The 22,130-nt window shown below is 33.1% G+C and overlaps 1 long non-coding RNA gene across 1 annotated transcript in view; it reads left to right on the top strand.

Annotated features, from left to right (window-relative positions):
* Positions 1 to 22,130, top strand: part of LOC134758937 (uncharacterized) — a 927,638-nt gene that overhangs the window by 231,468 nt on the left and 674,040 nt on the right. The window lies entirely within an intron of this gene.

A 22,130-nucleotide genomic window follows, 5' to 3' on the forward strand; every position in this document is an offset into this window, starting at 1 on the left:
GCTCTCACCAGATATGGCCCCTTGACCTTGAACACCTTAGCCTCCATTAATATAAGAAATATACTGCTTTTCTTTATATATTACTCAGTTTTAGATTCTGTTATAGACAACAAAAAATAGACTAATAGGCCTTTCAAAAAAGTTTATAGATGCAGGAGAATCAGGAATTCCAAGCACACTGAAGACTTCCTTTACCTGTTATTCACGATCAGCTCCAGTTATCTTGAATGTTTGGAGCTTTATAACTGCTCCAAAATTAAATTAAACATTCAAGATAACTTTGGAAAAATATATCTAATATAATTTCTGCAAATTCTGAATGAGGGATGGGGAAAGAAAGGATTTGTTCAGTAGGACAGAGAGGCGGAGAGATTTTCCTGGAATTAGTACAATAATCTATACTTGCCTGTGGTTAAAGATGATCTAGACAATTAATACGCATTTAGAGCTGCAAGGACACATACCTTTAGCCATGGTTTCTTAAATGCATGCCTCAATAAGTTTTGTTGGGCTTCCTAAGGAAAAAAATGTAGAGGCTTTTTGCAGAGAAAATATAGAAATCCCAAATCCAGGTGCCCCGGATGTTTGCTTTAACAGGTTTAATTCATTATCAAAGCTTCTCCATTTTCTTTAAACCTCAACAACAAGTAAAGAGATTAACTTTGTGGCTTTAGTTCAAAAACTAAAGCATTATCTTGTGATCAATATTCACCTTAAGAATCCAGTATAGTGACAAATATAAAAACACTGGATTTTGGGAAAAGTAATTGAAGTAATCACCTTGGCATTGCTTATTATGTAATAAATACATATAATATAAAAATTATATATATATATGTGCATGTTATATATGATGTTATATATGTTTACATGTTCTGGGATTACAGGTGTGAGCCACCGTGCCCAGTCTGTAGTTGTTTATATATTGACATAAATGATGGGATTCTGTTTTGCTTTACATAGAACGGTGGTTCTCAAATGCTTTTCCCCTTACCCCAGCACAGAATACACTCCCATCAGGAACATACCTTGATAATAATAGTGATTCACTTGGGGGTTGAAGAGAACTTATCTCTAGAAAGGAACACCAGAAGTCCTAGAGATGATTATTCACCTCCATTGAGAAATTTGTTCATTTTTCTCTTCCATTTCCTTATAACCACTGACATAGAATATTTAAACTAAAAAAAAACCTCTCAAATATAGCATTATAACTTATTAGAATAATTAAATGTTATGTTAGAAATGTTTACTTAATACAAAGAAAGTCAAAATAAGAGGAATAAAGAAACAATGGAAATGAAACACATAGAAAACAAAAACCAAATGGGGAGCTATAATAGAAGACATATTAATAGTCATATTAAATTTAAGTGGATTAAGCAATCAATCAAAAGGCAGAAATCTTCAGATTACACTTAAAAAACAACAATGTTATTTTATGGTGTCTACAGCAGGCACAATTCAGATACAAAGATATAAATTCATTAAAAATAGAATAAAAATATTATTCAAACAGTAATCGCAACTAAATTGGAGTGATTATAATAATATTAGACCAGGCCAGGGATTAGGGGCTTGGGAGGAAAGTGAGGATGGTTAATTGGTACAAAAAAATAGAAAGAATGAATAAGATCTGGTATTTGATAGAACAACAGAGTGACTGTAGTCAATAACAATTTATTTGTACATTTTTAAATAAAGAATATAATTAGATTGTTTGTAACACAGAAGATAAATGCTTGAGGTGATGGGCACACCATTTACATTGATGTGATTATTGTGCACCATATGCTTGTATCAAAATATTGTAGGCACCCCATAAACATATATGAGTACTATGTACCCACAAAAATTAAAAATTAAAAAAATATCAGTCAAAATAGATTTCCAAACAAAAAATTTTACTGAAAACAAATTGGGATATTTAAAATAATAGCAAGGTAAATCCACCAGGGCTACATAACAATTATAGACAAATAAGTGCTTACCATCACAACCCAAAAATACACAAAAATTGGCAAAATTGAGGGAGAAATAGAAAATTGAACATTTGGCTTGCTAGTATTATATATATATATATATATATATATATATATATATATATATATATATACACACACACACACACACACATAATTTTGGCTTTTATTTTCCTTTTCTTTCTTTTTTTTTTTTTGAGTCACTGTCTTGCTAGGCTAAAGTGCAGTGACAAGATTATGACTCACTTCAACTTCAAACTCTTGCACTCAAGTGATTCTCTCATCTCAGCTCCCTGAGTAGCTAGGTCTACAAGCATGTGGCATATATGTTCATTAGGGATATGGGTCTATGGGCTTTTATTGTTTTTAATGTCCTTGTCTGATTTTGGTATCAGAGTAATGCTGACCTATGCAAGAAATTAAAAAGAATTCCCTCCTTTTCAATTTAAAATTTTTCTTTTAAAATAATCAACAACATACAGTTGCTGTGAGCATAGAGTAAAATTGTAAACATATTATGGCCAAGCTCTGCTGTTTTTGTTTTTGAGATTTCTTTCTCATCTTGAATGCCATGTTTTTTTCAGATATTATTTTCTTAGTTTTATCACTTTTTTTCAGATATTCTTTACTTAGTTGATGCAACAAAAAGCATACAGAGGATACAGTCCAAGTTTTCAAGCAGAAGCATTAGTCATAATTTTGAAATTATATTGGTAGAATATTTATATTAACTTAGGTGTTTTAAACTAAAATTTCCAAATATAGGAAATATTAAAAATAAAATTAGACAAAGTTAAGAGAACTTTATTTACCCAGTATCTAGATTCAATAATTATCAAGATTTATATGCTTGCTTTTTCATTTTCCCTCCAAGTTTTGACCTCATGCCATTCTGCCTACAGACAATCCTAAAATACCTCTCAAAATGATAGAGATTTTTCTTCTTTTGAACAATTTCATTGCCACACCTATTTAAGAAAAAATAGCAGTAATTCCTTAATATTTAATACAGTTTATATTCATATTTCCTCAATTGTCTCAAAAATGTCTGTTTAAACTCAATTTGTTCAAATTAGTACCCACTTAAGCTGCAAGCTGGTTGTTGTTTTTCTTGGATCTTTGTTAATTTAGGATAAGCTTTTTTCTCTAACTCCTGCCTCCTTTTTTTTCATGTTCTTATCACATGGCAGATACTAAGTCAATTGTCTAGTGGTAAGAACTGTAGTTTTGGCCGGGCGCAGTGGCTCACACCTGTAATCCCAGCACTTTGGGAGGCCGAGGCAGGCGGATCATGAGGTCAGGAGATCGAGACCATCCTGGCTAACACGATGAAACCCCGTCTCTACTAAAAATACAAAAAATTAGCCGCACATGGTGGAGGGCACCTGTAGTCCCAGCTACTGGGGAGGCTGAGTCAGGAGAATGGTGTGAACCCAGGAGGCGGAGCTTGCAGTGAGCCGAGATTGTGCCACTGCACTCCAGCCTGGGCGACAGAGCGAGACTCCATCTCAAAAACAAACAAACAAACACACAAACAAACAAACAAAACCAGGAAGTGATATCTAGAAGTTCGCTTAGATTCAGTTTCAACTTTGGTGGTACTGTTTCTAGGAGGGATACAATATCCTGCTTTCTAGTGTTTAATAATGGTAAGATTAATCATAGGTTCTGTGCCAACAGCCTAATCCTTTCTTTGTAAAGTTCCCCATCAATCTTTCTTCTAATTGTTTATTCCTCTGCCTGAAACAGTTGATTTACTGCAAATTGCAAAATAGCAATGATTTTATTCTGGCATTTCTTCCTCATGTATTAGCTTAATTCTTTTCTAAAAAGCACTTTTCATCATTGGCTAGGACTACTGTAGTATATCAAAATACAGTTAACATGAGGGACTTTAGGGAAGATATTAAATTTTCCTTTAATTGCCTATTTTAGAATAAGGAAATGGTGCTCTAGATGTTTAGATAGAAATCAGTACTTTTTTGTTTTTGTTATTTAATGTGATTGTTATTCATTGACTATATCCTCTCTTCAAGTATCCTTATTAACTCAATGTTTGTAAAAACATGTATTTTTGAGGTAATATGGATTTAAAAATGTATTTTTAAAAACTGAGTTAATAAAGACTAATGTGTATTGACCAATAGAACCTGTTTTATTTTTCTGCACAAATGTTCTCATCTTTGTTTAGTTGGAGATTCTTCATTTTAGTTCCAAAGTCCTTTGATGTAATATTATCAGAATATATTGCTCCTTTGATTCAGTTTCAAGTTTGGTAATATTGTTTCTCATACAGATGTGGAAAACTCACCTTGAACAGTTCTTACACCAATCTTGGAATCAGCCAAATCTTGCAGAAGTAGTAGTTGCTGTAAAATTTCAGAGTTCACAGTTTTGAAGATGGAGTGCCTATTCCTACTGGGCAGCTGTTGTTGATAGGCTCTTTTAGTGAACAGAGCTAGGATATATGATTATTGGTAAAAAATAATTGATACAAATATTTCCAAAAAGTATATTATTACAATTTATTTTGCTGTTATATTTATATGGTTTTTTCCTTATACTAAAATCCTTCGGTCTTAAAACATTAACATAATTATTTGCTATGTGTATGTGTGTATAGTAGATTCAAAATAATAACAATCTTATCACTAAAAATCAAAAGTGAGTGAAGTTTGAGATGTCTTTATAGTTTTACTTTGTCCTTAGACTGCATTTCTACTTTAGATCTATAGTCAAAATATCAAATTTTAAAATCACTTCAAATTCTTCTTTTTTTAGTGACTATGCAATCAACTTTATATTCAGTTTGAATTTATAAGTTTGGTTTCAATTTTAGAAATTGTAGTTATTTTAAATTATTTTTATTTTTAAATATATAAATCACATTATCCCAAAATCAAAACACATAACCAGTTACATGCAGGGAATATTAATTTCTATATTTGATCCCTCTACTTTGTTTTCTTCTTCATCCATACATAGTAATTTTATGGCTATTTCTCTAGCATTTATTTTTGCAATTATTAAAAATAGATACACAGATTTCTATTCTTTCCCATTTTATACAAGGTTAGGGTATGCTATATAAATTCCATACCTTGTTGTTTGAAACCTAATATATCCCATTTTAGATAAATCAGTGACTTAGGATTGGGTAAAATGGTACAGAAATCTGATAACCAAGGGCATAATTATATGGTAAAACCTACTGAGACATGTTTATTTGAATTTGCATTTCTGTAGTGATTCATAGAAACTCTCTGATCTTACCTATCAGACAATACTGATATTTAGTAGACTACAAAATGTAGCAACTGAAATATTTTAAGCACAGTCATCCTCTGCAGGTAATTTTTTTTTTGGCAAATGAAAAAGCTATTTTTATTCAGACGGTGTTGTTCTACTTATGAGCCAATGACTCTTTCTCTGAGTGGGGATCTGCTCCACCATTCACAGTCTGGGACTCTTCAACAGTATTTGCTCCACATCACCAGCAATACCTAATCAAACAATGAGAAGATCCCAGCCCAGAGATTGAAGAAGTTAAATTTACACTAATAGGGGTTTGAGAATTGGGACATAAGAGATTAATACATCTTTTCATGTATTAAATTTAGTTTAGTAAATTGAGAGCTGTTGGGGCTCATGTGGATAGAGGTAGAACAGTTTGGGCTGAAAAGGAAGAGAAGAGTAAATAAAGTCTGCAGAACGAAGAAAAGAGGAAATGGGGAGAATCCCAGGGAGTTCTTCCTGTCTAGCACTTTTTAACATAAGACTTTTCTGCAAGGGGTCTGGATTCCTGCCTGTGGGTTTTATAACAATGCCCTGTACTTTTATTTTGTAGTTCTCTTTCAGTACAATTTTAAAACAACCTGAGCCAGCTTCCTACAACAACAATTTCCTAATTAATAAGCTTGGCATATGTATGTTCGATTGCAGGAAATAGGGGCGTAAGTCACCATTAGCAAGATATTCATATGGAGATATTCTAATGCTTGGATACCTGTGTTTAGTGAATATAAGGTTACCAAAAATGAGCACCCGGTCATCTTATTGTGATTCTCGGCCAAAATTGGAGGCATGTAGTGTCTACAACCAATCAGGTATTAAGAAGTTACCTAAGGAGAATATCCTGTGACTGAATTGAGGGGGCATTCTAATCAGACAGGCACAAGGAAAAGGTAAACTTGTTTAGACTCTCTAGAAATGCACATTTAGCAAAGAATTATCTTGTGCTTTAGATGATACCTAAAACTCTGTGATCTGGAACATTACGATTTGAGGGAAATTATACTTACTCATTCATTTTTACTTTATTTCCCTGTTCAGCTATGTGAGTCAGCAAACATCACATCAATATGCTTCATAGATTTTAGGAACTGCATTTCCTCTGGAAATTAGGAACCTCAGGATAAAAATGTAGAGGAACATAAGTAACAGGAATTAGAAAGTTTTAGAGAGTCTACCCCTGAAAAATCTCTTGTTTTTTAATAATACATTTTTATATTTTTCAATGCAATTTTATACTTTGTGAGAAGACAAAAGAGTTGCTAAAACAAGGCTAACTGTAATACCATTTTTCATGAAATGTCATGAATTTTGAATTAAGATGGACCTAAAATAAGGTTTAACTTTTCTCAAATAAATTATTAAAGTATAATTGCACTAAATGTTATTATCAAGAGTTTTGTGAACTATAAAAGGATAATATGAAATAAATTTTCAGGATGTCTTTGAGGTAAAGTCTTACCCTGTTCAGCTAGGACTGTCTCTTACACACACACACACACACACACACACACACACACACACAGACACACACTCATTAATTGCTGGGCAAATTTTATTTCACACCCTCAAATTGACTTTATTTGGATTAAATTCATTTTGAGGAACTAAATTATTAGAATCAGCTGCCCAGGTCGGTTAACTCAGCTAGCTATTGGCCAGCTTGCTGAGTATACATGTTGCAGCTGAGGGTGAAAGTATCATTTAATATCCTGGAGGAGACTAACACTGAGCGTTCTTTGATGCCAATCTGGTGGCCATTCTCAATGCCACCACTTCCACTTGTATAATCTGTCTCAGGAAAATCATATTTTCAACTTTTAAGAGGTAGTTAAATAGAGATATTTGCTGTTGACAGGCGACTAATTTTTTGATGGTTATTCCTAGTAAGTTACTTCTAACCAAAATCTATTCTAATAATTGTCACGAACAAGCAACAAACATCCATACTCTTCAAAAGGAGTTTTAAATACACTATCTACCCTAACACACATTAATACAGAAATAATTAACTGAATACTGGGTCTAAATTTTGAGGATTCATGTAGTTTATCTATAAATAAATGTTGGAATTACAGAAAAGGACAAAAAATACTCTGCTAGAAATGCTCTTACACTTTTACATGTTACATGACTCACAATAGTAGGCGTGAAATAAATTATTTGATGAATTATTTTGAATTAGTGTTATCATCTTATTATTGTTCCTGCTTAAAACTTTCTGATAGCTTCATATAGATATAAATTTAAACTCTTTATCATTGTTACAGTCTCTCATATTCTAGCCACTTCCTACCACTCTAACCTTAATACCTACTGATCTTCCTCATTTGCTCTCTTTTCAAAAAAATCCTTGAAACAATGTTTATAATATTTACAATGATGCACAGCACATCATAGGCACTGTGTAAATCTTTATGGAATGGAAAAGAAGGAAACGACTGAATTGATTAAAGATTAAGTATTTATTTCCTTTTGTATACTTTTTTGTTCTTATATATTTACTTCAACTTTTATTTTGGATTCGGATACATGCATAGTTTTGTTACATGGGTATACTCTGTAGTAACTCTAGTGTAGCTATTTTTTCTTATGTGAATAAATATATGTTATAATAGCTATTAATAGAAATAGGACTGCAATCTTGTAAGAAAATTTATTCTAAAATTTCTGTAAGTTGTTAAAGTGGTTTAGTATTTTAAATATTGGTATGTAAGTGACATTTATATAATAGTAAGATTAAGGACAGAGTGAGATGAAAGAAACAGAGTGGGACATGCATAGCATTTTTCAGACCTGGATTCATCAACAAGTCACAACCTTTACAGCTTAATGTATTAACATACCTAAAAGGTAAGGTTATTAAAGTTAGAGTGTACTGTGTGGTTTTGAAGGGGGAAAAAAAAAGAAAAATGTCAACAAAAAGGACAACCTTGGATGGATACTGTCTTTGGTTGTCCACAGGAAAGGAAATCTTAGCTAATGGATCTCAAACTTACCAGCATTGATGACAGAGATAAATCTCAACTGGAAATGTCTATAGGCCTTTTTAGGCTATAAAGGTTATAGAACCTGTGGCAAAATTATACTGTAACCTACAGCCATTAACATTTGACTTGTAGAAGTCTTTTTCTGAGTCAATGTCCTTTTTAGTGACCTTCTGATTTCTATGACTTCAGATTACAGTACAAACTTTCATTCATCTGGTACTTTAAAAGTCTCTGCAAATACAATTTTTGATTTTAAATACAAATTGTTGCCTTTTAATATTTTTGGCTTCTCTATAGCTTGACTAAGGGGAATAATATGATTATGCCAATACAATTATTTACAATCTTTGACATTTATTTTTTCTGTTTAAAATGAATAATCTGGTGTTCTGTTATCTGACTTAGTCTCAAGTGTATTTTAGTTAGCATTAGTCATTTTCTCAACCCTGGTCAGTTCTAAGTCTTTGCAACACTATGTATTCAAAGAAAGAACTAGATAATATCAAGTCCTAATAATAGTAAGACTTCAAAGAAAGGACTAGCTACTAGAAATACTTTAAATAAAAAAAAATATAAAAAGTCATTCTCCCCTCAGATAACAGCATCTTAAACCTTTCAAGAAGGTGTGAATAAGGTAGAGCAGGAGGTGCTAAGGAAGGAAGAGAGTGAATAACAATGATACCTAAACAGAAAAGACCAGCTTCAAATGAAACATTTCTTTAAATCCCTTGTTTCAAAATAGAAATTCATGCTTCTCATAAATTCTGTTTAGTAGTATCTTTATTTGAGATGCTTTTTTTCATAATAATAGGTTCCATTTATTGGTGCTTAGTATATACCAGGCACTATGTAAAGCGTTTACACATAGCTTTTCATTCAATATTCTCAATTCAGTGAAGTGATACTCAAAGAGTCTAATTAATGGATAACTCTGAAGTGATAAGGTCAGTGTTTCAACCCAGGGTTATCTGATTCCATAGCTATGCTCTTAAACATGATCCTTCAAAATAATGTGCCAAGTTTATAAAATAGTTTTCTATATCCTCCAGATCACTATCATTAAAAGGGTATACAATACCTCATGTTTAGAGGATTGACTTAAATATTTAAATGGTAAATTTCTCTGCCCCATCCAGAGAGATTTGGAAGAGTTGATCTAGTGTGGTCCTAAAGGATGAATATTTGCAACCAGGAAGCTTGGTGATCATAATGCAGGTGACCAAGAGCTTCACTGTAAGAAATCATATGCTTGTAGATTTTTCTTCTACCTATTGCTGTATCAACTAAGCTCCCCACCTTGTCTTTTCTTTGTAAAGGAAAAATCAAGCTGTTACATCCTGAGACAAGTCTCACCTTACCCAGGAGGTGGCTAAAGTGCTAAGGAGGGAAGCAAATGAATGGCAGTGAGGCACAGCAATGTGTGTCTTACTTGCTCTTCTCACAAGACCCGTGATGAGTAGCTGGTTGCAAATTTATTTGAAAACTTTCCCTACCTTGGCAAGCACAAATGCCTTCTGGCTTACCACATGAACAAATTCATAAAAAAGTATATTTTCATAAAACATGGTGATTCTCTCCCTCAGGAAGGTAATATTGGTCTTTGGAGGAGAGTTGGAAAGCTGAGAATCTATGACCTAATGCAGTGAATGTTTTTTTTTCCCCTAATTTCTTTGCTAAGTGGTCTTGAGAATTTTTTTTTTGTTGTTTAGAATAGGTATGTTTTTGTTTTTGTATATAAGTGTGGAAATTTGGCATATAAATCCATCATAAAAGACCACCTACATTGCACATATTTTAATTAGGCACTTTTAACCATAATATACTTATGTTAAAATGACTTACACTACAGTAGATATGTTGGAAATCAGCCAGGATGTTATAAATATTTTGGCAATATTTGAGCAGCCAAAGAAACGTCAACTTCTATTTGGAAAATTTAAAAATATCATTATAAATCCAGTTGAAAGCTTCTAACTGTAATCCTGTTGACCGCTGACCTATAGCAACAACTTGTGTAAAAAATATGTTCCTCTGAGAGCCCAGAACTGGAACCAAGTTATTATGAAATTTACTTGAAAAAAATTCTCATTTCCTCATCTATAAAATTTATAAAACACCTAGATTTTGAAGAGTGACAGGGCGAAAGCCTAATATATGTGTTGGAATATTCAACCAAAAAGGGTTGCCAGCATTTAATTTTAGTTTTCGTCTCTTTATTCATGAGTGAATTCAAAGGGCTATGGATATTCTGATTTATAAGGTGAGAATCGAGTTCAGGGGCCATTTTCCCCCAGAGTGTAGAAAATTTGTTGGATTAAGACCTTGAATATTGAGACCCCGAAAATGAATAATCCATGACTAATTTAAATTCTTTTCTTGTAGAGGCACTCATTTCTGGGCATGAATACAGAGTCACAAGAGGTACCTATATATGTTACAAAATGTCATTTGCCCCATTGTTAAGGATTTGTCTTCCACAGTGATATGATGTAATAGCAAGAAGCAAATGCTGTTAAAGCTTGATAAGACATGTTCTATAGAGGTGAAGCTAGATTTACCGCCTTTTTAGCAGACTATTTGGGAATGAGAAAGATGCTGAATTTCATGCTAATAGGGCAAACTGGTTTTGTTAACTTATCTGAAATAATACTGCATTTGGAATTCAAATATCTGGAACAAATATAGCCTTTGCCATTATAGTTCTAGAAAGCTAGCTATGGAAATGCAAGTAGAAAAAAACACAAGGTTAGTCTTCATCAGAGTAACTGTGTTAATCTCACCTTGAAATGCAATAATGATAACGCTATTAAAATAATTAATCTGGAAAAGGTCTCTGGAGCCATACAACTTAGTTCACTAATAGCTTCGTTCCTGTTGGTTGTATCACATTCAACAAGTTATTTAACCTCTCTGCCCCAACTTCCTTATGTGTAAGCAAAGATAATGAGATCATTTATTTCACAATACTTTTATAAGATTATAGGAGTTTTGCATGCCAAGGGCTTTGGATTATTTTTGGCATAGAAAATTCCATCGTTGCTGTGTATAGTTTGTTTCATTATTATTTTATTATCATTTCACTTATGAGTGTCCCTTTAGGGCATGCATATTAACATATCTGAAAAGTCCAATTCATCATGTAGGCAAATAATCTCTTAAGTATGCCAGATTTAGCATGTAAAATATAGGACACTTAGTTAAATATAAACTTTTGATAAACCATGAAAACATTTTCAGTATGTCTGAAATATTTGATGCATACCTATGCAATATTCTAGAAGCCTTTCAAACCTTTCAGAAAATATTGACTCCTTTTTTCTATAGTTCTAACAAATGTTTCAAATTGTTTCTCCTTAACCTAGCTTGAAAGATAATGTATGAGCTAGACACCATGACTAGGGACACAAAGTATTCCTTTTGACCAAGATTGAGTCCTGTCATAGTCAATCTTACCTAGAAGTTGTAGAATGTGGTAGAACATTATCTTCTAAACCAAGTCAAAGAGAAATAACCAGGGAAATCTGCTGAATCTACTGGTTAATAGAAGGGACCTTAATTTTAGGTGGTTGGAAATGTGTTAGAATATAACCCTGAGGCTGCCAGAAGAGAGACTGTGCAATGAAGGATAAGCAAAAACAATGCAGAAGAAAACAGAGCAAAGGGATGAAAGAGAGAAAGACAAAATTCGTTTCTCAGACATGCTCTGAATTCCTTCAGCCAGCTGACTAGATTTGATATACCATTGGCATTTTCAATTATGGAAACCATTAAATTCTCTTTTTTTTTTTTTGAGATGGAGTGTCGCTCTATCTCCCAGGCTGGAGTGCAATGGTGTGATCTTGGCTCACTGCAACCTCCACCTCCTGGGTTCAAGTGATTCTCCTGCCTCAGCCTCCCAAGTAGCTGGGATTACAGGTGCCCGCCACCACGCCCAGCCATTTTTTGTATTTTTAGTAGAGATGGTTTCACCAGGTTGGCTAGGCTGGTCTCAAACTCCTGACCTCATGTGATACACCCGCCTCAGCCTCCCAAAGTGCTGTAATTACAGGCGTGAGGCCGGGCACAGTAAATTCTCTATTTTGTTAATACCAATTTGCATTCAATTCGTCACAATCATGGCTGAAAGATTTCTGGCAAATAAATCAAATAAAAGGCCATCTATGAACCTTTGAAAATGCCAGAGTCCAAGGATAGCAGGTTACCTGGGGATAGGGAAGGATGATAGATATCAAAAATGCAAACTTCGTTACTTAGTAATTGTGCCTGATATCTTTCCTACATTAGAAGCTATACTATAAACTTCTCAACAGTTTTGTTATCTATTGCTGTATAACAAACTATGCCAAAACTTAGCGGCTTAAAACAACAATTTATCACTTATTGTTCTATGGGTTGACCGGGCTTATCTGGTTGGTTCTCACTTAAGGTCTCCAAGCAGTTTCATTAAGATGGCAGATGGGACTATAGTCATCTGAAGGCTCTGGTGAGCTGGACATCCAAGATGGCTAACTCACATGGCTAGAAGTTGATACTTGCTGTTGGCTGTGAGCCCAGGTGGAGGTGCCAACCCAAACACTATGTAGCTTGAGCTTCTCACAGCATGGAAGCTGGGTTCATGGACAAGCATTCCAAGAGATCCAGACAGAAACTGCAATGTTTCTTATAATTTACCCTCCAAGCCATGAAGCATCACTTATGTGTTTCATTGGCCAAAATTAAATCATATGGCCGTTATAGATATAAGAGGAGGGACTACACTAGGACATGAATACAAGAACACATGGTTTATGGATGGGGGGAAGGGAAGGGGGTGGGTACATCACTGGCGACTCGCTACCACATTATGTTAATTAAAGTAGCCATTCCAATTACTATTCATATCAGAACACCTATCACAAAATGCAATTTCCTTACTTATTTGCTTCTGTATTATTTACTTTTCCCAGGAGAAGGTAAATTCTTTGAAGGCCCTGATGACATTTACTCTTTCCCCAATGCCCATTACAGTGCTTGCACATAGTAGCTGTTATTGAAGGAGTAAATACATCAACTAATAAATGAATGAATAATTATTTTTCTTGAAACCAAGTCTACTGGGCCTAGAAGATCATGCATACTCAACTTACTAAATCATTATTTTTATCATAGAAAAATGCTATTAGCCTGGAGATTTGAGTGCCTAAACAGGGAAGAATCAGTTGGCCTAGATACATTTGGAGAAATTATTTTGGTATAATATACATTTTGACAACATATTAAGAACTCAGAATAAAGCACTATTTTGTTAATCTATTTATATTTACCACTAAAATTGTGAGTGCTTTATTTATTTCACCACTCTAATAATTTTAGGTTTGAAATGAATTAATCTACTATATTTATTACTTCAATCTCTGTAAGATTATCAGAAAAAGTTGGAGAGGCTCTCAGAACCCAGATTGAAGGGGATTTGATAGGAGCTGGAGTATTAAGAATGTAACAATTAATGACCATATGGGTCCTGCCCATTATTAATGTTCCATTAATAATAAGCATCAATAGTATAATTAATATTTAGTAATGATTTAAGAAATAAATGTAACTAGTTTGGTATGTGAGATGAAGCTGGAGACATAGACTTTCTCTAGAAGGGCGTTTAAACCAATTCATGTTATTTCAGTTTCACTTAAAACTAGCACGTTTATTTTCTCAAATAATCATCAGAAAAATTCTAACAGCACATAGCCCTTAGAAACATTTTGATAATTTGAATTAGACAAGTAACGATTTCAGTTCCCTAGAAATACACATACTTTAAAGAATTAATGGATAACAACTTCTGGGGCAATTTGGGTTTGGATTTTTGTCAGATTTTCAGTGTTTGCAAAATTGTTTCAGGCATTTGATGTGTTCTAAACCTAGAACACAGTTTATGCTTTTTTTTCCCCTACTTTCTATTGGTTCGTGCCTCAAGAGTACTGAGTACAGTTGAAGCATCATTCTGTAATCCTCTCTTATGTCTCTAATATTTTATTAATAATGCAAGGAAGGAATTTTTGGTGGTTATCTTTCTGGTCATCTTCATGATTGCTATGCCATTATGCAATAAGAAAATAATAGGGCTTTGCCTAGGTCTTTGTAAATACTAAATTAATTTCTACAATTCTGAAGACAGATGATCATGAGTATGAATCTCACCTCTGCTACTTAATAGTTGAATGCTCTTCCCCAAGTGTCTTTATCTTTCTAAAACTCAGTTTTCTCATCCAAAAACTGGACTTCATAATAGCACTGTTTCTTATGGTTGTTGTAAGGATTAAATAAATTAACACCTGTAAAGTGTTAAGAACATCAGGGGACAGTAAGCACTATGTAATTGTAAGCAATTATGATTATGATTATTGTCCATTGATCCAGATTCACAATCTTCTGAAGGAGTTAAAATATTATTATGTATTAGCCTGACACACACCCATAACTAGAAAAAAACAAGTTCAGAGAAACAGAATTGACCAGCTAAGAGCACACAGCTACTGAGTTGCAAATAAGTTTCAGTTTGAAGGGCTTACAATTTATAATTGGTGTGAAGAAACAGCAATTGTTTTCTGTGGAGATGCCAAATTCTTTTTCTATGTTCTCTGAATCCCAGGACAGTGTTCCCAGTAACATAGTATGATATGAGACACTTTCTTAACTCATGGAATCCAACTATATAAATTTTTCTTTTATTGAAAGTATAATTAGTAATAATTTTTAATTGTGGACCATTTCTTAGTGCTCCTGAGTTTGAGAGATATTGTAAAAAAAAATCTTAGTTCACATAAGATTAAATTTTGAGATGCAAGCTATTTTTGTTTTTCTTCCTTTTATATTTGGTTTCTTTGTTTTAGTTTTATTTAGTGGCAGTGGTTTTTGAGTTGTAGTTTTCTTTCCTTTTACTACTAATAATTTATACTGACCTAGATAAAAGTTTTCTCTGTAGGTAGGCAGACAGGCAGGCAGTAATTAGATATCTGACTGTGTTAAGAACTACTTATATCAAAATGTGATTTACTGTACTTCTCAGATAAGGATTCCTCTTTGGTCTCTGGTGAGGTAGCAATTACCACATCATTTCCAAACTTCAACAGCTTATATGTGGAATTTGCAAGCATGTGTGCTGTGCAAGCATAAATTTGATGCCTGTGTTTAGACTCTTTATGACCATGTCGCAAATTCTGAGGCAGCATTTATGCAATGGAAAGTAAAGATATGACACAGAGACATCACACAAAAGAACTGCAGAGTTGATTTTTACACTAATGCTTCACTTTGTAAATAAGGAAAACTGAAATATCTTCAGCCCTATGGAACTAACATTAAAAAGATAAAATTAATGTACATGATCTGATTATTTTCTACTATACTAGGGATTAATATTGTGCCACATATGTTTCACTGAACCTAGTAATAAACAACTGTTACTTATTTACTTATTTGCTATAAGTTCTTTCCCTGTATATGGGTGTGGTGCCACACAGTAGGCATGATGAGTTCCTGCCAATTGGTTAATAAGGTTAAAATGATTACTGTAAGTGTTTGAAATAAAAAGTTATAATAACTTAGGCACAGTGGGTTAAGGACATACTCCACTAAGAGAAAAAATGCCTATATATTGAAATTATTAAAAAATATATTTTAACATTCCCTTTGTTTTAATAATTAATTTATTCATTTACAGGAAATACATTGATATTAAAGTACAATTTTATTCCTGTACCATTAGAAAATGTCACTTACCATAGAGGCAGGGAAAGGGAAAAGCACTATTTATAAGACTGTAAGTTTACATCTATAACAAAATATTTAATCTTCTTCAAAGATAATCTGGATATGTGATTTTAATAGAAAATATACCATTTTAACTTTGATTATTATACAATATGGAATTTAACAAGTTTGTCCACCAATTTCTATTTGTATTTAATATTTACCTGACTTCAGAGGCACAGTGACATATATAAACGTAAGAAATACAATGTGGATTTTATAGGCAAGATCCATCCTACTGTGCTTCTAAAATGACTCACAGAGAATATACGAAACAGTATCACAGATAAGTTAAGTGCAAACAGTGTAAAAAAGCTTGTTTATTATAGAAAAGTTGTCCAAAAGTCCTATTTTTTTTTTTTCTTATCCTGCTTAGACTTCAGCATCCATCATTATATTCACTCTCTGGAAAATATGCTCGGCTACCTTGCCCACCCCCTCCCCCTATGTTTGCTACTTTTGCGAAACCTTAGCCAGGGTAAAACCTCACTACTGAATGTGACCAAGTGAAAACACAACTAAGGAGATTTATCTTACTTAAAATTGATGATCACAAGTTTCAAGTGGGAATACATTGTTCTCTTTCAATCATACAAGATATTCTCATATATGTATTCATATATATATAGCCTCACCATATATATTTAATATATATTAAATATAATAAACAATATATATTAAATATCTCAATATATTAAATAGAATAAGTAATATATATTAAATATAATAAATAATATATATTAAATATATTAATATATATTAGATACATTAAATAAAGGATATATATATATATATCCTTTCTTTTCTATTCAGACACTCCTCCCCAATTCTTGACTTAGCTATTGAGTTGTTTCTAGTTTATTGAGAAAAAAATGTAATCAGAAAACATCTCTATAAACTTTGATTTTTAAGATTTTTTCCCATTCCTGTGAAAAATGCTGTTGGCATTTTGATAGGGATTATATTGAATCTCTAGATTGCCTTGTAGGTTTTAGTATATAGATCTTTCACCTCCTTGATTAAATTTATTCCTGAGCATTTCATTCCTTTTGATTCCATTGCAAATGGAATTTTCTTAATTCTTATTCCATTTGCTGTTGCATATAAAACACAGATAATTTTCATATGTTAGCTTTGTGTCTTGCAACTTCATTATACTTGTTAATTAGTTCTAAAAGTTGTTTTCCCTTTTGGCTTTTGTAGACATAAGATTATGTTCTCTGTGAACAGAGGTAATTTTACTTCTTTATTTGATATTTGGGTGTCCTTTATTTTTCTGACCTAATTGCTCTGGATAGGACTTCTAGTACTATGTTGAATAGAAGTGGTAAGAATGAGCACCCTGGTCTTGTTTCTGATCTAGGGGGAAAAGCTTTCAATGTTTTACCATTGAATACAATCTTAGCTATAAGTTTTTCAGATGTGGCCTTTATTACGTCAAGGTGAATTCCTTCTATACCTAGTTTTTTGAGTATTTTATTGAAGATTTGTGCATCTGTTAATCAGGGACATTGTTCTGTAGTTTTCTTATAGTGTCTTTGTTTGGCTTTGGTATCAGAATTAATATTCATATAGAACCCCAAATATCCCAAATTGCAAAAGCAATCTTGAGAAAAAAGTACAAAGTTGGAGGCATCATACTACCTGATTTCAAAATATATTACAAAGTTATACTAATTATAGTAATTAAACAGTATGGTATTGGTATAAAAACAGACATATTATAATGGAAGAGAATAGAGACCCTAGTAATAACCCCACAGATATACAGATATTTATCTTCCACCAAGGTGCCTGCCAAAAATACACAATAGGGAAAAATAGTCTCTTCAAAAAATGTTGAGAAAATGAATATTCACATGCAAAATAATAATAGTGTTCTTTTATCTTACACCATACACAAAAATCAACTCAAAATGGGTTAAATACTTAAACTTAAAACCTGAAATTGTAAATATCTTAAAAGAAAACACAGAAAAATCTTCATGACGTTGGTGTTGGCAGTGATTTCTTGAATATAATACCAAGAGCGCAAGAAACAAAAGTAAAAATTAGGCAAATGGGACTACATAAAACTGAAAAGTTTCTGCACAGCATAATAAACTATTAGGCTGGGCACGGTGACTCACGCCTGTAATCCCAGCACTTTGGGAGGCCAAGATGGGTGGATCACTTGAGGTCAGGAGTTCAAGACCAGCCTGGCCAACATGATGAAACCCCGTCTCTACTAAAAATACAAAAATTAGCCTGGTTTGGTGGTGGGTGCCTGTAATTCAAGCTACTCAGGAGGCTGGGGCAGGAGAATCACTTAAACCCAGGAGGTGGAAGTTGCCATAAGCCGAGATTGTGCCACTGTGCTACAACCTAGGTGACGGAGCAAGACTCCAAAAAAAAAAAAAAAAAAAAAAAGAGGAGAAACAAAGAAAGAGACTATTAATAGTGAGAAGGCAAATGTAACCTGGTTGAAATGGAGACAAATATTTACAAGCCATATATCTGATAAAGGGTTAATATCCAAAATATGCAAGGAACTCCTACAACTCAACAGAAAAAAAAGGACCTGATTTTGAAATGGGCAAGTGATTTTAATTGACATTTAAAAAAATACATAGATGTCCCAAAAATATTTGAAAAGATGTTTAATGTCAGTAATCATTAGAAAAATGCAAATCAAAACTACAATGAAATATATCTTCACAACTATTAGGATATCTATTATTAAAAAAAGATATATCTATCTGTAGAAAATTATATATAGATAGATATGATTTATTCACTGGTTGTTTCCAGCTACTGACTATTAAAAAATATGAGTATTTGCCTATACAGTTTTTTTTTATTTTCCCATGGTAAATACCCAGCAGTGGGGTTGATGAATCATATGGCAAGTACCTTTTTCATTTTAAAAGATACTGTTCAACTGTTTTTTTGTTTGTTTGTTTGTTTGTTTTTGAGACGGAGTCTTGCTCTGTCGCCCAGGCTGGAGTGCAGTGGCGCGATCTCAGCTCACTGCAAGCTCCGCCTCCCGGGTTCACGCCATTCTCCTGCCTCAGCCTCCTGAGTAGCTGGGACTACAGGTGTGCACCACCACGCCCAGCTAATTTTATGTATTTTTTAGTAAAGACGGGGTTTCACCATGTTAGCCAGGAACCGTGTTAGCCAGGATGGTCTTGATCTCCTGACCTCATGATCCACCTGTCTCAGCCTCCCAAAGTGCTGGGATTACAGGCTTGAGCCACCGCGCCCGGCCCTTAACTGTTTTTGTGTTCCCAGTGCATCCTCATCAGCACTTGGTGTTAATACTATTTTTCATTTAGCCTTTCTTATGTGTGGAAGTATCAAATAATTGCTACAATTTGCATGTTTCTAATGGGGGATATGTAGAACATTTTAAAAGAGCTTATTTGCAATGTATATATCATCTTTAATAAACTTTCTGTTCTTTTGCCCATTTTCAAATTTGATTATCTGATTTCATATCATTGAGTATAGTGAATTCTTTACATATTTAGGTTAAAAACGTTTTGTCAAACGTGATTTGCACATATAATTTTTATATTTTGTGGCTTGCATTTTTATTTGCTTAATAGTGGCTTTCACAGAGCAGGGTTTTGGATTTTTACTAAATTTATTTTACTGACTTTTTTCTTTTATAGATCATGTTTTTTTGTTATGTCTAAGAACATTTTGTTTCACCACAGATTAGAAAGATTTTCTCCATATTTTTATGTAGAAGTTTTATTTTACATTTCACATTTAGATACAGGATCCATTTTTCATAAATTTTTGTATGAAGTGTGAGTTAGTTCCAGGTTTAATTTTGCCTACTGATATTTAATAATTCCTACATCATTTGCTAAAAAGACTATCCTTCCTCTTTTACATTGCTTTTGCCCTTTTATTTAAAAAATTAGTTGACTATACTTGAGCGGATCTATATTATTAATTGATTCTCTAATGTGTTCCATTGATCTCTGTGTCTATCCATCCACCAATAATATACTTTCCTGATAATTGTAGGTTTATGGTAAAGAGGTTTTAGAATCAGATAGTGGAGTTCCTTCACCTTCATTTTTCTCTTACAAATTGTTTTCCTATTCTAGTTTCTTTTCCTTTCTGTATACATTTTAAAATTGGCTTGTCTATAGCTACACAAACATCCTGCTGAGATTTTATATGACATGCAATAAATCTATAGATCAATTTGGAGAGAATTGTCATCTTCCCTATGCTAAGTTTACTGATTTGTGACCATGGCCATATTTCTTATTATGGTCTTCTTTTATTTTTCATCAAAATTTGTAGTTTTCAGGATTATATATACTGTATGTGGTTTGATATCCTGTGTATGCTTTGATATACCTAAGTATTTAACTTTTTGAGGTATAATAAATGTTACTATATATTTATTGTTTCTTTCTGATTATTTATTTCTCTTGTGCAAAAATACAGTTTTTTATCTGTGTTGACCTTGCATTCTATAACCTTGATAAATTCAATTTTTAGTTCTAGAAAACATTTGGAAACTCCTTGATATTTTCTGCATACGCAATCATGTAATCTGCAGATAGGCTCAGTTATAGTTGCCTGTATTTTATCTTCCAACCCTATTTCACTGGCTAGGTCTTCTGGTACTATGCTGAATAGAAATAGTGTGTGCATTATGCCTTCTTCTTAATCTTAGGGTGGAAGTTTTTAGTCTTTAATAATTAAATATGATGTTTGCTATGGGTTTATTGTAGAAGTTCGTTAATAGATTAAAGATGGTATTATTCCTAGTTTTCTGAGTTTTTAAAAATAATTTTTAGGTGTTGGTTTTTGTCAAATAATTTTTTATGTCAGTTAATGTACCATGAGGACTTTTTACACTTTAGATTTTCAGTATGATGGATTATAGTGCTTTGTTTTCAAATAGTGATTTTCAAATCCATCTTGTATTTCTGGAATGAAACTCCCTTGACTATGATGTAATATTATTTTTATATATTATAGAATTCTGCTAGATTTTTTTGAGAATACTTGCATTTATGTTTATGGGAGACATTTTTATTTTTTTATTTTTTTTTTTTTTTCTTTCAGTTTTTATGTCTTTTTTTTTTTTTTTTTTTTATTATACTTTAAGTTTTAGGGTACATGTGCACATTGTGCAGGTTAGTTACATATGTATACATGTGCCATGCTGGTGGTATATCTCCCAATGCTATCCCTCCCCCCTCCCCCCACCCCACAACAGTCCCCAGAGTGTGATATTCCCCTTCCTGTGTCCATGTGATCTCATTGTTCAATTCCCACCTATGAGTGAGAATACGCGGTGTTTGGTTGTTTGTTCTTGTGATAGTTTACTGAGAATGATGGTTTCCAATTTCATCCATGTCCCTACAAAGGACATGAACTCATCATTTTTTATGGCTGCATAGTATTCCATGGTGTATATGTGCCACATTTTCTTAATCCAGTCTATCATTGTTGGACATTTGGGTTGGTTCCAAGTCTTTGCTATTGTGAATAATGCCGCAATAAACATACGTGTGCATGTGTCTTTATAGCAGCATGATTTATAGTCCTTTGGGTATATACCCAGTAATGGGATGGCTGGGTCAAATGGTATTTCTAGTTCTAGATCCCTGAGGAATCGCCACACTGACTTCCACAATGGTTGAACTAGTTTACAGTCCCACCAACAGTGTAAAAGTGTTCCTATTTCTCCACATCCTCTCCAGCACCTGTTGTTTCCTGACTTTTTAATGATTGCCATTCTAACTGGTGTGAGATGATATCTCATAGTGGTTTTGATTTGCATTTCTCTGATGGCCAGTGATGATGAGCATTTTTTCATGTGTTTTTTGGCTGCATAAATGTCTTCTTTTGAGAAGTGTCTGTTCATGTCCTTCGCCCACTTTTTGATGGGGTTGTTTGTTTTTTTCTTGTAAATTTGTTTGAGTTCATTGTAGATTCTGGATATTAGCCCTTTGTCAGATGAGTAGGTTGCGAAAATTTTCTCCCATGTTGTAGGTTGCCTGTTCACTCTGATGGTAGTTTCTTTTGCTGTGCAGAAGCTCTTTAGTTTAATTAGATCCCA

This window comes from Gorilla gorilla, chromosome 6 (genome assembly GCF_029281585.2).
Source record: "Gorilla gorilla gorilla isolate KB3781 chromosome 6, NHGRI_mGorGor1-v2.1_pri, whole genome shotgun sequence".
Classification (NCBI taxonomy): domain Eukaryota; kingdom Metazoa; phylum Chordata; class Mammalia; order Primates; family Hominidae; genus Gorilla; species Gorilla gorilla.